We start from the raw sequence: 16,406 nt of genomic DNA, 5'->3' as shown, positions 1-16,406 counted from the left end.
GTTAACACTAGGGGGCGATCAAGGGGTTAAATGTGTGTTACCTCAGTGTGTTCTAACTGTATGGGATAGGACTGACTAGGGGAGGAGACATATCATTGTTCCAACTTAGGAATTACTAAGGCGGCATTTGAAAGAGAACAACGGTAATCGTCACTCGCTTTCAGGCCCAGTGCTGAGCAGCTGCACTTCTACTCACTGAATACAGGAGGTTGCCTGCTTGACATGGGCACCAATCAGAGAACATTTTTGCATTTCCTTAATAAAAACTGTTCTCTAATTGGATGAGGAGTAATTTGTGATGTCACCACTCCACCTCTCTACCTCCTCCAATCAGCATTCTTTGAAAAAATGTAACGTGTTGGCGCATGTGCCGAGCAAGTGGCCTCCTATGTTCACAATGCAACAGGGCAGCAGCTTGGGACCCAGAAACTAGCGGAGCTCACTGGAGTGATGGTGCCTACTACAGTGATTTTCAGCTTCCACAGGGATCCCACAGGTATGGCAAGATGGAAAGATTGCCATAACTGGAATTCATCTTTAATGGCCTGCGCAAAGATACGTACAATACCACCCCAGAGGGTCATGAACCTGGCCTAACACACATTAAAAACATGATTTTCATCTAGTCGGCCTCTTTCATGTATCCATAATGACTGAAAAACCCATACATTCCCTTAAACATTAGGATTGAGCAATTGTTATATATACGCAAAGGCTAATTAACTTTTCACAGATTATTACAGCAACTATTTAAGTCTTAACTATCCTTGAAGAGAAAGGCACATCTCTCTCTTCTAATTTTAGGAGCATAAAAGTACAGCAAGGCAGGACTTCATTAAAAAAAAATAGTTAATTGTTCAGTTTAAGCCCATGATCTATTTTTACGATCATGGTTTAGTAACTGCCCTATGGTTATTTTATAAAGACCTAACCCAAAACATGCAGTAACTAGTCGCAGACTTCCCGGGAAGGCTGAGTGTTAAGCAATAGCTTAACAGTGTACATGGATTTTAAATTGTTTTCATTGAATTCTTGTCCTGACAGGTCAGCGTAGCAATCGGCATCACGTTGTGTGGAGATATTAAGGGTCGGGGAATCGCTGCAGTCAAGAGATAGGAATAAAAGCATGGTAAGTACAATGCTGTCTTCTATGCAGGCCAGTTACATTTACTTCCCAAGAAGTGACAGGCGTGTATGATGTCAGATACATTGTTAGTAACTGTAAAGGTGCGGATGAATATATCCACCTACCATAGGATCTTATCCACTTCTCCGTCTGCTTTCATCTCATTACCTCTTTCAATAGGACTGGACATACAGGTGATGCATCATTATGAATAGATAGATAGATATTTGTGTTACCATTTTCTGCTTTATTTAATAGTTAAACATTGCAAAGAGAATTGATTGGCAAAATGTTGTGACCATAGCAACCTATCCATTTTTTGTCATTCTAGAGTATTCATATAAATAAAATGTGATTGTCGTTTGGTTGCTATAGGTAACTACGTTTTACATATCATTCCTTTAAAAGTCAGATTGTATTATTGCTTGTTGTTTTGCCTTCATTTTTTTTTCATTTTTCACTTTTTTTATTATCTTGATTTATTATTTAAATAACATTTTTTATGTTTTTTTTTTTTATTATTGTTGGATAAGAAGCTGATTGATTTGCAGCACATTGGAATTGTTTTCACAGAAGTGGTTTATTAATTGCAGGGAGCAGAATTTTTACAGGGCATAACCAGATGCTTGTTTTGGATTTTTTTTTTTTTTTTTATTGGTCACTGCAAACAGTTTTTGAATTATTTTTGGGTAAGGCTTCTCTGAGTGTACATGCCAGCTTTTGACAGAGATAATGCTGGGATTTTTATTACTATAGCATCTGGAAAATACTGTGCTTTAGAGACAGATTTGCCAACTGTATGAATTGGGACTTTCTGTTTATGGAGATGGGCACCAATAACAGGTACTCTCCTGATCTGTGATGAAGAAGACATTGTGGGGGAAATAAAATTGTTATTTAATCGAATGTTATACTTTGCATTATGGAGGTAAATATGTACAGGAATACAGAAGAGAACAGGGAGGCAGGACTTTAAATGAAGTACACAGAGGGTCAAATGTTTAGCATTATAATTGAATCATTAAATACCTGCATGGAGTAAGATATTAAATGAAAAACTTAATTTCATACAAATAAAATAAAATAATGTTTTTCATTTAATATCTTACTCCATGCAGGTGTTTAATTACATGTGTAGTATATCAATTTTCTATCGAATTTGAATTATGAGACAAATGTCCTACACCTTTACATGTATTATAGATGTGTTAATTATAATGCCACACAACATTTGACCCTCCGCGTACTTCATTTAAAGTCCCGCCTCCCTGTTCTCTTTTGTATAAAATAATAGGGATGGAGGCTGATGACAACGTCATCTCCTCATATAAAGTCCCAAGACCCCTCTCTTTTAGAAATGTACAGGAATAGTTTTTGGAAATACTGACTGGTATGTGTCTCTGGTCACTTATGTATATTTGTGTTTTAGAACTTGTCATATTTAAGAGCTCACAGTCTAATGTCCGTAAGGCTTCATTCACACGGTTGTAAAAATGTTATTATGTTATTACACGTGTTTTCTAGGAGAAATGCGTAATGCATAATGATCAGTAAAATGCTTGCATATACAGTGGGGGACGGAAAGTATTCAGACCCCCTTCAATTTTTCACTCTTTGTTATATTGCAGACATTTGCTAAAATCATTTAAGTTCATCGTTTTCCTCATTAATGTACACACAGCACCCCATATTGACAGAAAAACACAGAATTGTTGACATTTTTGCAGATTTATTAAAAAAGAAAAACTGAAATATCACATGGTCCTAAGTATTCAGACCCTTTGCTCAGTATTTAGTAGAAGCACCCTTTTGCTCTAATACAGCCATGAGTCTTTTAGGGAAAGATGCAACAAGTTTTTCACACCTGGATTTGGGGATCCTCTGCCATTCCTCCTTGCAGATCCTCTCCAGTTCTGTCAGGTTGGATGGTAAATGTTGGTGGACAGCCATTTTTAGGTCTCTCCAGAGATGCTCAATTGGGTTTAAGTCAGGGCTCTGGCTGGGCCATTCAAGAACAGTCACGGAGTTGTTGTGAAGCCACTCCATCGTTATTTTAGCTGTGTGCTTAGGGTCATTGTCTTGTTGCAAGGTAAACCTTCGGCCCAGTCTGAGGTCCTGAACACTCTGGAGAAGGTTTTCGTCCAGGATATCCCTGTACTTGGCTGCATTCATCTTTCCCTCGATTGCAACCAGTCGTTCTGTCCCTGCAGCTGAAAAACACCCCCACAGTATGATGCTGCATTAGACAGGTGATGAGCAGTGCTTGGTTTTCGCCACACATACCGCTTAGAATTAAGGCCAAAAAGTTCTATCTTGGTCTCATCAGACCAGAGAATCTTATTTCTCACCATCTTGGAGTCCTTCAGGTGTTTTTTTAGCAAACTCCATGCGGGCTTTCATGTGTCTTGCACTGAGGAGAGGCTTCTGTCGGGCCACTCTGCCATAAAGCCCCGACTAGTGGAGGGCTGCAGTGATGGTTGACTTTCTACAACTTTCTCCCATCTCCCGACTGCATCTCTACCTCTATAACTGGTGTCTGTGAATAGAGGTTCACCATCTCCTGTCCGTGGAACTCAGAAGATGCCATCAGTGCTGAGCAGAGCGCAATGAAGTTTGGCCCTGGGGGCTCACCCGATGGTTCTTCCTCAGCAGAAAAGTCTATCAAATCCCCTGTCTCTGCAACTGGTGTCTGGGGATGGAGGTTCACCATCTCCCGTCCATGGAATCCAGAAGATGCTATCAGTGCTGAGCAGAGGTTAGCAAAGCTCTGCCCTGTTGTCAGCACTTCAGGTTTGAGGATGGCAATCTCCAGATTTTCCGCTGCAGATTCTCTGGCATGCTGCTGGACAGGCACATTCCTCCATCCAAGATCATCCCATGCAGAAACAGGATCATCAAGGTCAGTCAGCACTTGCTGCATCCGCCATAAGACCTCCGCCTCCCTAGCTGTGGGGGCAGGTTGGCAAAGCACACTATTGCTCTGCCACATTGCCGACTCTTCAGCCAGGATTTCAGGGTTGTCAGCTGGTATTTCCTGATAGTCCCAGGCAAAGGGAGCCCAGCCCTGGCACTGAGCAATGTCTAGCAGCCGTCTGTAGGCAATCTCTAGCTCCCATTCCTGAACGGCCAGAAACTCCAAATCTTCCTGTGCCCAGTGCACTTCCGAAATGTTCAGTAGCCCTTCTCTGAAATCCATGATTTCGTCCAACCGCCACTCCAAATCACTCCCAAAGTTAGGGTCCCGTGTCAGCTTCACATACAACAGTCCCAAGCCGCCGTAGTTTAAGCCTTCCGTTGGGCTGTCATCCGCTATCCAGGGACATGCTTGGGATACATGCCACCGGAGGGCTCTGTAGCTCTCATCCAGCTTTATCTGGTTCTTGTGTGGTTTTTCTCCCAAAAACCTCACCCGCAGTCCGTACTGCGACCAGTACCTTTCCTCGATGGAGGGGAGAACTTTTCCCTGGTGTCGCTGCTCACAGGCTAGCGCTTCCTTCCAGAGTTTGCAGCGAATAGAATCACACCATCCCAGCAGGACCTGCTCTGATACTGGTCCTCTGTGCTGTATCTGCATCTCTCGCAACCTCCTTCTGAATTCCTCATCCATGGCGGCTGGTATCTGTACCTCTCCTCTCCTGCTATACAGATATCAGATATTCCAACCTCTCTGAGCACAAAACAAGGCGACACTTGCTTGTTGCTAACATGAACTGTTGTATTTAGAATCAAAATTACAAGACTTTATATGCCGTTGGAACCTCCTCTAACAATACAACTGTAACCTAATTAACATAATTAACATGAGCTAATTAACTACAAAATTTACCCAGACCAGATGACAGACTTGTGGGCACTGAGCTTCACACAGTAGTATAAACACAATAGCTGTAGCTAATTACAATTAACAATACAAACAACAATCTCCCCCCCTCCTCAGCCTATTCATCAACAGTTCGTCTCCTAGCCAGTCCTGGAGGCTAATGTGATCAGCTCACTCAATTAACAGGTTGAGTTCAGAATCAACCAAACCAATAATAGTCTCTACATACATCCTGGGAGATATTGTGGACAAATATTACTGTCCCATTTTAAGTAGTCCAAGATATATTTTCTCACTCACCCTGTGCCAGGATGGCACAGGGTGACTTAGACATAAGATGTATTCTGAGTTCCACGGGCCCTCCCGTCACAGGGGCGTCCCCCCGCCTTCCACCGCTCTTTCCGGGCCTCCCGTGGCACGATCCAACGCTTCCGCTTCGTTCCAGTCTCCTATGTAAAAACATGGAAGCGACGTCACTTTTGGTTTACTCGGCTGCCAATGGCGCCGAGTTAAAAAAAATTACAGTATTCAGAATCACCGTTTTTGGCAATCTGAATATTTTGAAGAGCAAAGGAGCGATTTGGGGTCTTTTAGACCCCCGATCCCTCCATAAAGAGTACCTGTCACCACCTATTACTGTCACAAGAGATCTTTACATTCCTTGTGACAGCAATGAAAGTGATCAGAATTTTTTTTTTAAAGTGACAATGTAAAAAGAAAAAAAAAATGTTTAAAGCGCCCCCCGTCCCCGCAAGCTCACGCAGCAAAGAAACTGCATGCATAAGTTGTGCCTGCCTATGTGTGAGGTATTGCCACAATCGTTTGAGCGAGAGCAACAATTCTAGCAAAAGACCTCCTCTATAACTCTAACCTGGTAACCGTTAAATTTTTTTAAAGCGTCGCCTATGGAGATTTTTAGCTACCATAGCTTGTCACCATTCCACAAGTGTGCGCAATTTCAAAGCATAACATGTTAGTTATCTTTTTACTTGGCGTAATATCATCTTTCACATTTACATACAAATTGGGCTAACTTTACTGTTTCGTTTTTTAAATTCATGAAAGTGTCTTTTTTCCCAAAAAATTGTGTTTGAAAGAAGGCTGCGCAAATACCGTGTGACATTAAATATTGCAACGATCACCATTTTATTCTTTAGGGTCTCTGCTAAAAAAAATGTATATAATGTTTGGGGATGCTAAGTAATTTTCTAGCAAAAAATACGGGTTTTAGCTTGTAAGCAACAAATGTCAGAAATAGGCTTAGGCATGAAAGGGTTAAACTCACATTTTGTTGCTTTTCAGCCTGAAATGAAGACAGACACAGTTTCTGTTTTTATCCAGCTGAATTTAGTCTGTTGGCATATGTCTCTACTAACTTTGTATATCTAGACTGTGCAATATTTGTCCACTCTTCTTTGCAGAACTGCTCAAGTTCTGTTAAATTCGATGGTGACCGTCTGTGGACTGTAGTCTTCAAGTCATTCCACAGTTTTTCAATGGGGTTTAAGTTTGGGCTCTGACTGCCATGCAAGGACATTCACGTTTTTCTCCTTCAACCAAAGTGTGGTTATTTTTGCTGTGTGTTGTGGGTCATTGTCATGTTGGAAGGTCAACCTTCTTGCCATTGACAACTTCCTGGCAGCAGATTTTGCTTTACTGTAGGAATGGTGCTATTTGGATGGTGATCTGTATTGGATTTCCACCAGACATATCATTTGGAGTTGAGGCCAAATAGTTAAATTATAGTGTATGTTTTGGCAAAGCTCAGTTGTAACTGCATGTGGCCTTTCTTGAGGAGTGGCTTTTTTTTTTTTGCAATCTCCCATACAATCCACATTTGTGGAGAATTTGTGATAAATGTTGTTAAATGCACACATTGACCACTCTTTGTCATAAATTCCTGCAACTGATTCAGAGTTGCTGTAGGCCTCTTTGTAGCCTCTCTGATCAGTTTCCTCCTGCCTCTTTCATCCAGTTTGGAGTGATGTCCTGATCCAGAAAAGGTCTGTGGTGTACCAAATACCTTCCACTTCTTAATAATAGACTTCACTGTGCTTCTAGGCATTAACCCCTTCCCGCCGACAGTACGCAGATCTGCGTACTCGGCTTTCCGGGGTTATGCCGGGATGATGCCCGCAGCTGCAGGCATCATCCCGGTACCGTTGTTTACAGCGAGCGATCGGCTACCCGAGTATAACAACCGATGCGGCTAAAAGCCGCTCGCCCCCCGCTCGCCCCGTGCTTATCGGGTGGATTGGGCTACAGGTATTGCCACAAGAGAAGCTGCTACTGTTGTTGTTGAATGACAGGCCGTGATGTCGCCTGTTGCTACTGAGAGTGTTCTTGAGAGAGATACTGCTGCTACTACCTCATCAGCGGACATTACTTTGATTTCTGCGTCCACTACACCTATCCCCGTTGTACCTGTCCAGAGGAAGGTGGAATACGTAGAGGCTTCCCGCGGCCGTGGTCGAGGCCTACCCCAGAGACTACCTGAACCGGAGCCGGAGAAATATATGGATCCGGAGAAGTCCACGTCAGGAACGGGTGAGAGATCAAAGGGGAATGTATCTGGGACTTTGTGTAAATATTTGCCGGCAGAAGAGTTGAGAGATTCAGAGATAGATTCCGTGTCGGATCTCTCCGGTGATGATGATTTATTTGAGACAATGTCACAGGAACTGTTATGGGCTCAGGGTGAAGATGTTGCTTCTGCCTTGACTTTCCCGTAGTGGACAGCTCTGGATTCTGGGAAAACATCACCTTGTGTGGAGCCACATAGTACTATCAAGGAGACATTGCCTAAAGTTACTACTTTGCTTCCGACACCCGTCAGGTCTATGGTGAGCAAATCATCGAACTCCTGTGTGCCTCCTGGTTTGGGGAAGAGTAGATCGTTGCCCAGGCTTGCACGTTTGCAGAGAGTGCTTAATAAGCGTGTCACTACAGAATATGGCTTGGAGTTTCCCTATGTTACTAAGAACATTATGCAAGAAATTGAAGCTAACCGGGAACTGTGATACAGTGAAGCTGTTTGGGACTATTTGTCTGTGCCTAAGTCTTTCCGGAGAACTGGATGTTCTGTTGCTATGGATGAACGATTCAGTGGATGTTTTCTACACTGGAACTATGGTCGGCACATCTATGCTGACAAAGTGGTCATTTGCAGACCAGGAAAAGACGATATTGTGTACTTTATCACTACAGTGGATAAACTGGGAAAGAAACTGACATTGCCAGATCCTCGGTTTTATTGGTTAATTATGAACAGAGAACTTTGGGGTGTATAGTTAGACAGTGTCAGTGTTTAGCGATCTTCGTGGTCAAAATATAATGTTCATCTCAACGTTTCTAAATCCAAAGATTATTTGCTAGCTGGATTTTTCCTCATTGGAAGGATGTGATTTACCTAAAAAAAATATGGGAAGAGATTGTCATTCTCCTGCTGGAATGAGACTTTGCTCCCAAACTGTTATTGAGGATATTGTACATATTTAGTGTGTCTAACGTTGTTTTTTCAGGAGCAACTGGATCCTCCATCAAGCTGTTAGGATTTTCAGCTTGATAGATAGTGGGGTTGTGACAGTCATAATGTGATTTTTGTTTGCGGATGTGAACATACTGTTATATAAATGTTAAAACTGTATATCTCTCTACTGTCTTTCCTTCTTCTTTGCCCTTATCCAAGTTTCAAGTTCAAATACCTACTCGCAGGCTTGGGAGTTATTTTTGACAGACGTTAAGGACAATGTCTATTGTAGTGGGGGGAGTATGTAGCGCTGGTAGATTTCTAATCTACTGCTGTTAGGTAAATATAGTGGGTTATCTGTTTATACATAGTCAGATTTGCCTCTGTTCCAGCTCGGCTGAGTTGCATGTAATTTCGCACTGTGCCTGTGGGTGTCGTTGTTACTATGGGCCGGTGTTGGAAAGCCAACACGTCGAAGTGTATGAGTGCTCCTCTGTCCCGAGGATAACTCGGTGGAGGTGGTCCTCCGAGTTGCATCCTGGGAGAGGGTAGTTATGGGACAGACGCCATGTTTTGAGGTCGTTTTCCATCCACCTGCTGGCCCTCCTGGCCGACAGGTATGCGCTAAGAGTACTACCTCGTGGTCCGCCGATCCGGAGGCCCACGTCGCTGCGGCGTGTGGGTGGGCCCAGAAGCCTGTCTGGGGCCTACCACAGCGGCAGAGGAATGGTCCTGGGCTGTCTATCCTGTGTGAAGAAGCTGGACAACTGAGAAGATCCCAGGGGAGGACCCGTCATGGAAGGATCATGCAGAATGCTGGACTGGAGAGGGGCCTGGTGACTCAGTTCGAGGACGTATCCTAAAGTAATCCTACCGCATAGCACTGCCGGGTTGGCTTAAAGGTTCTAGTGCTGTGTTAGATATTCACCGTAAACCATTATATCCTGTGGCAGAGGATCGTACGGGTTTTGTTCCAATCAAGTCTGTGGCAGAGACTTTTGTTCGTGCTGCGTACTGGTTGCTAGGTTGGTGAGAGAAACCTATCCAGGCAGGCAAAGATTTAATTCTACAGAGAGAGTGTAACCAGCTACAAGCTTTCAATTCCTAAAGTTACATTAAGAACGTTAAGAAAAGGTATTTGAGCTTCCCTGCTACCTACAGTATCTCACAAAAGTGAGTACACCCTTCACATTTCTGTAAATATTTTATTATATCTTTTCATGTGACAACACTGAAGAAATGACACTTTGCTACAACGTAAAGTAGTGAGTGTACAGCTTGTATAACAGTGTAAATTTGCTGTAAAGTAGTGAGTGTACAGTTTGCATAACAGTGTAAATTTGCTGTCACCTCAAAATAACTCAACACACAACCATTAATGTCTAAACCGCTGGCGACGAAAGTGTGTACACCCCCTAAGGTGATGGACTGGCCAAGCATGACTCCAGACCTAATCCCTACTGAGCATCTGTGGGGCATCCTCAAATGGAAAGTGGAGGAGCGCAAGGTCTCTATCATCCACCAGCTCTGTGATGTCGTCATGGAGGAGTGGAAGGGGACTCCAGTGGCAACCGGTGAAGCTCTGGTTAAACCTAATGCTGCCCAATAGAGTTAAGGCAGTGCTGGAAAATAATGGTGGCCACAAAAAATATTGACACTTTGGTCCCAATTTGGATATTTTCACTTAGGGGTGTACTCACTTTTGTTGCCAGCGGTTTAGACATTAATGGCTGTGTGTTGAGTTATTTTGAGGGGACAGAAAATTTACACTGTTATACAAGCTGTACACTCACTACTTTACATTGTAGCAAAGTGTAATTTCTTCATTGTTGTCACATGAAAAGATATAATAAAATATTTACAAAAATTTGATTGTGTACTCACTTTTGTGAGATACTGTACATATATATATATATATATATATATATATATATATATATATATATATATATATATATATATATATATATATATATATATATATATATATATATATATATATATATATAATTTATTACTATTCTTTCATCTAGTGACTGTCACATTAATAGAACTAAGTACAATTAATAAGGGATATATAGGGAATTGAAGGGCATTTTTACCACCTCCACCCTCCTTTATGCTGCAAAGGCACTGCCACTGTAGTACATATTACGGCGGTGGTGGGGGGCGGGAGGGAGGGTTACACACACTCCCAGTGCCTGCAGCTGGTCAGGAGTATGTGTAAAAGGAGGGTGGTAGGGGGTTGACAAAAATGTAAAATTTTAGTGCCCCTCCATACACAAGTGTAAACAAAACCTAAAAGAAAGCATCTTGCTATGCTTATGATCGTCCTCACGGTGCTATTTAGCTGTCTGTCGCATGGCAGGGCTGTTTGAGGTGACTTGCCACTTGCAGTACTAGCAGTCTGTCCTGTAAAGCTCTGTCTGTCAGTACCTTCCATGAAGTGTTGCAATGAAGACGTTGAGCCGCCTGCTTGTGATCCGGGATCGCTGTGTTGCACCCTCTGCCACCAGTCATCTCCTGCCACCTAGCTACAGTCTCATCCTTTTCTCTGCTCAGCACTTACTGAGGGGAAGAGTAAGAATTACCCTGCCAGGTAAAGGCTGCCAGACAAGACTTTAATTACAGTATCAGAAACAGCTCACCGGCTTTATCCACTTGAGCGCCGAAAGTTAAAAAATAGTCCTATCTCTACTCCTTCCTTCTGGGCCCCTCTGCTGGACTGAAGGAGCTCAGGTAAATATAATTTAAGTCCTCGCAAGCCTAGGAGCCTGGCTCAGCAGGTCATATGCCTAAAAATATTTACAGATCATAGATGCACAATAAATCTGCCCAGGCACCCCTGCTGAGCTGATGGGGCCAGGGCCCGGTACGGGAGGTCCGGTTGTACTGCTTTATCAGCTCAGCAGGTCATATGCCTAAAAATATTTACAGACCATAGATGAATAATAAAGCTGCCCAGGCCCCCCTGCTGAACTACAAAACCCCACCCCCAATGTAATGTAGATGGGGAGGTGTTTGTAGCCCAATCAGGAGAGCAGCTTGTGGCGACAACACCGTTTCTTTATAGATACAGGTACAGGTTTAGGTAAAATTGATTCAGGGAAAATCCGATTGCCTCTCTGGTATCAGGTAGGAATTTTTTCCTCTGCTGTAGCAAGTTTGATCCTGCTTTTCTGGGAGTTTTTCGCCTTCCTCTGGATCAACTGTGGGTATAGGATTGGGTATATGGGATTGTATGATATTTTTTCTTTTATTTTTTATTTTTTATGGTTGAAACTAGACAGACTTGTGTCTTTTTTCAACCTGACTATGTAACTATACAGTATGGTGATTGAGGAGCATTGTCACCCTAGGTTTGGATGGGGGCTCTTTTAGCCTACCACAGGATAGGCATGTGACCAATCTGAGTCACCGAGTGGAGCTAGTCCACGTGGATGGGTGTGACTTATTCTGGTGGGTGTCTTTTGGGGCGTGGGCACGTGGATACATATAGAGGCAATCAGAGGAGACGTGCCATTGACTGCTTAGGCTCTGAGGAAAAGGGTACACTCTTGAAACGCGTCAGCCGTTTGGGATGTCATCTGATCCCTCCAACATCAGCTCCGGGTTGCAGGTGTTCAGAGACGCAGTCTCACCAATTGATAAGCCTCTTTTACACGCTCGTTTGGGAGTATATATATCGTTGTTGTTATAGTTTCCTGCTACTTCCTGTCCAGCCCCTCATGTGCTTCTCTATTTAAATCCCTCTCAGGCTAGTTCTGGTTGCTTGAGCAACATTTGTTTCTGAGCTCCCTTCGTGTAACCTGCCTTAACCTGACCTCTCGTAAACTGATCTCTTCTGTACCGACTCGACTTGTTCTGATTATGTTGTCTGTAGCTCGCCCTGACCTTGGCTCGCTATCCGGCTCTCCTTTGCTTTATCCATCCATCCTTGTCTGACAGAGTCTTCTGGTACTTCCCTAGCGAGTGGGGTGAACCCGGGGGTCGTGACCTGGGGTCAGCACGCAGCTAAGGCAGAATGGCCTGAATTCCCTGGCAGAATACCAGCTGGCCCTTAGACTCCACGCCCTGGGGATCCCGTGTCACCTGCTCACCTGTGGGCTCACTGTAAGTAGTACCATGACATATAGTTTTTAATAAAATTTACCATTGGTAATGCACAAGGTCGGTGCACCCTCCTTCTTACTTTTTTTACCCTAGGACAGGAAGCATATAACTAATAGGTGAAAATAAAGAAAAAAAAAACAGAATAAAAGGAAACTAATGCAGCCTACACATCTAATGACTGGTAAACTGTAATATATTACATCTTGAGTTTTTGCATAAAAGTAAAAGTATATAAAGTAAGGTATAGCTAAAGCAAAAACCTGTTTTTATAGTGTACAGAACGGTTAAAATCCCTGTTAGGTTTTTGTTTGCCGTCTATGACCCATGGGGGAGATTTTTCTTCACTTCCTGACCTGTAGGCAGTAATCACATGAACACATAGATGGTTTCTCCTCTCTTCTTATTCTGGTGACAACTGAAATTTTGTTTTTTTTCCTCACTTTTAGTCCCCGTGATAGTGGTAACAAACAGAGAAACACATCTCTCTAATGGGTACACAGGCAGGAAGAGAAACCTGCTGCAGACAAATCCATCCAGCACCAGACCCTTGTGATGCCATAAGTTGGCCCCAGAATGTCAGTGGAGGTGCATGATGGCATTTTCACTTTACTTTTGATGACCTCAATAAATCACACATTTTTTTTTTTTGCATGGAATACTTTTTCTAAATGTTGAACAACAGAAACCTGTCACGGTTACTAACCCCTCACCGGTTTATACAAATTTTAAGGAAAAAGCGTGATGACTTAGACACACTTAAATTATCAATGTATTGTATTTAATAAATGCAGTTATACTCAAACCAAAATGTGGGCTTTTTTGAACCAATTGAACAATGTTGTGTTCTGGCTCCATAGGACTGTACTTCATTTCTTTACTTTGGCATTTCTGTTGTGTTAAATGACCCAATTACCATTTCCACTTGTCTGTCAGCTTTGAACTGAGAGATTTTCTGCATTGGGGCTGTCATTCACACATGCCCAGAGGACGCATATTTTAGACAAACAGCACTGACTCATCATAATGGGGTTTAAATTCTAGACTGTATAGAAGTGTTATCTAGCAACATGCAAGTTGTGCAGTAAACAACAAACTAAGGAGGGAGGTGATTACAGGTGGTATGTACACTCAAAAAGAAAGCTGGAGAAAAAGTACATTTCTTACTCCCCGTATTGCAACAGAATAAACTGTTCTCAGGCCACATTTACACCTGCAAATTGGCCTGACAGCGTGTACATGGGAGAACTCCAGCAGGGGTTCCCGAACATTAGCTGTGGAAAGCAGTCCCTTTGAAAGCAACGGGAAACTACTGGGTCCCGCACCTAATTGCATCCGCAATGCAGTCTGCATCCAGGGTCGATCACTCAGGTCATCGCCACATAGTGAGTGGCTGCAATTAGCTGCGGGAGCTGGCAGCCCCTCATTGCTTTCAATGTGCCTACCTCCGCAGCTAATCACCGGGATCTCCGCTTGGGTCCATGCATGTACACCCTGTGGGGCCAATACACAAGTATGAATGTACCCTTAGGAAAATGAAACAACAATTCTGATGGGTTGCAGAAAGTAACATAGGTAGAAAAAAAGTCCCTCAAGTTCAATCAATAGAAAAAAGACCCGCCAAAACACAACACCAAACCCACAGATAATCTAGAGCAAGCTCTCCAATCTTTTCAGTGCGAGGGACACATATATTTTACAAGTATTCAGGGGTTGAAAAAAATCAGTTTTATAAATGTTTGGTAAAATTTAAATGAATGATAAAAAAAGACTTCAAGAAATGAATTCACATTAGAAATCTGCCCCATCAAACTAGAGTCCCCCTTTTCACATGAGAAGCCCTCCCATTAAATCACAGTCCCCTATCCTTCAGAGTCCCCTTTCACGTCAGAAGCCCCACCTCATCAAATCAGAGTCCCCCTTTCACCAACAAAGTTTCCCAATTTCACATCAGAGCCCCCTTCAAATCAGAAGCTCTTCCTAGTGTCCCCATCACATCAGAATTGCTGTGGGCCAGGTAAAATCTTGTAGCAGGCTGGATGTGGCCTGTGGGCCATAGTTTGGAGACCCCTCATCTAGAGGAAGACAAAAAAAACGTATTCTCATTGCTTGATCTAGTTCCAAAGGGCCTGGAAGTGAAGGGGAATCTCCCCTATGCAATCACAGACAGATAAAACCGACTTCAATGTTTATACAAATGTGCTGGACATAGTAGCTATACATGAGAATTATTTTTAACCACTTGTCAACCGCCGCACACAGATGTACATCGGCAGAATGCCAAAGGCAGGCAAATGGGCATACAGGTACGTCCCTTTAAATTTGCCGCCTGTGCCATTTGCTGGAGCGTGCCTTCGGGTCCTGGGTACTCGATGTTCTCCGGCGGCCCGCGATTGCAGTGTGGAGAGGCGGAACAAGGCATTTCCCCGTTCTGCCTTGTGTATTGACAGAGATCCACTGCTCCCTGTGATCGGGAGCAGTGATCACTGTCATGTCCTAGGTAGCCCCCCCCCACATTTAGAATCACTCCCTAGGACACACTTAACCCCTTTATCGCCCCCTAGTGGTCAACCCCTTCCCTGCCAGTGTCATTTACACACTGTATAAATGCCAATGGTCCCAAAATAGTGTCAAAAGTGTCCGATGTGTCCGCCATAATGTTGCAGTCACGATAAAAATCACAGATCGCTGACATTAATAATTAAAAGAAAAGTAATTATAAAAATGCCATAAAACTATCCCCTATTTTGTAGACGCTATAACTTTTGTGCAAAACAATCAATATAGGCTTATTGAGATTTTTTTTTTACCGAAAATATGTAGAAGAATACATATCGGCCTAAATTGAGGAAAAAAAATGTATATATATTTTTGGGGGATATTCATTATAGCAAAAAGTAAAAAATATTGCTTTTTTTTCAAAATTGTCGCTCTTTTTTTCTTTATAGTGCAAAAAATAAAAACTGCAGAGGTGATCAAATACCACCAAAAGAAAGCTCTATTTGTGGGGAAAAAAGGAAGTAAATTTTGTTTGGGTACAGCGTCGCATGACTGGCCGTTGCAGATCAAACAGAAGCAGCTGCCTTGGCTGTAAAGGATAGGAGGGTTTAGTTCCGCTCTAACCCTCTTCTGTCTGTAATTATCAGTGGTTTTCTGCTATCCCTTTTTTTTCTGCACTAATCGGTCACATTGGGATTTATTTACTAAAGGCAAATCCACTTTGCACTCCAAGCGCACTTGGAAGTGCATTCGCTGTAGATCTGAGGGGGATATGCAAGGAAAATATAAAACAGCATTTTTGCTTGTACATGATTGGATGATAAAATCAGCAGAGCTTCCCCTAATTTCAGATCTTCCCCTCAGATCTAAAGCGACTGCACTTCCAAGTGTATTTGCAGTGCACTTGTGGTGCAAAGTGGATTTGCCTTTAGCAAATCAACCCCATTGTCTCAAATTTTACACTTTGCCTTATTACTATGATGAATAAGTTAGTTTAATTTAAAAAATACTGTTGATTTATTGAGATTGATGTATTATAATAAAATTAACAGCAGAGAGAAGCCAAGAGGGACAATTCACACATTTCCTGCCGTAAAAACAAATGAATTTAATTGAATGTTCCATCGGGCTCATATTCCTTTTAGATAGATATACTTTATTGTCATTGTATACATACAACAAAATTTTTCCGGATACTCTTTTTAGCAGCAATACAACACTTCTCAACAAAACCACACATACATACTCCTAGCACATAACCACATATCTGTTTAAATATATCAAAATATAAAATGTTTTAAAAATAAATAAATAAATAAAAGAATATTAGAATTCCACATAAAATTCCTAAAACGCTGTGACAGGATTATGGACAATACGGC

The 16,406-nt window shown here is 42.4% G+C and overlaps 1 protein-coding gene across 10 annotated transcripts in view; it reads left to right on the top strand.

Annotated features, from left to right (window-relative positions):
• Positions 1-16,406, top strand: part of CHL1 (cell adhesion molecule L1 like) — a 290,056-nt gene that overhangs the window by 89,609 nt on the left and 184,041 nt on the right. For 8 of the 10 annotated variants that reach the window (XM_073592461.1, XM_073592456.1, XM_073592462.1 and 5 more), the window contains one exon: positions 1,045-1,129. The exons of 1 other annotated variant lie outside the window; for it this stretch is intronic. The gene's annotated coding sequence lies outside the window, so the exon portion shown is untranslated. Of the gene's footprint in view, positions 1-1,044; positions 1,130-1,167; positions 1,321-16,406 lie in introns of those variants that run through there. One more of the 10 variants, XM_073592463.1, reaches the window with a different exon arrangement.

Source organism: Aquarana catesbeiana, linkage group LG07, assembly GCF_042186555.1.
Source record: "Aquarana catesbeiana isolate 2022-GZ linkage group LG07, ASM4218655v1, whole genome shotgun sequence".
Lineage (NCBI taxonomy): Eukaryota > Metazoa > Chordata > Amphibia > Anura > Ranidae > Aquarana > Aquarana catesbeiana.
The sequence above is the reverse complement of the archived record's forward strand: the minus strand, read 5'-3'. Positions and strand labels throughout refer to the sequence as shown.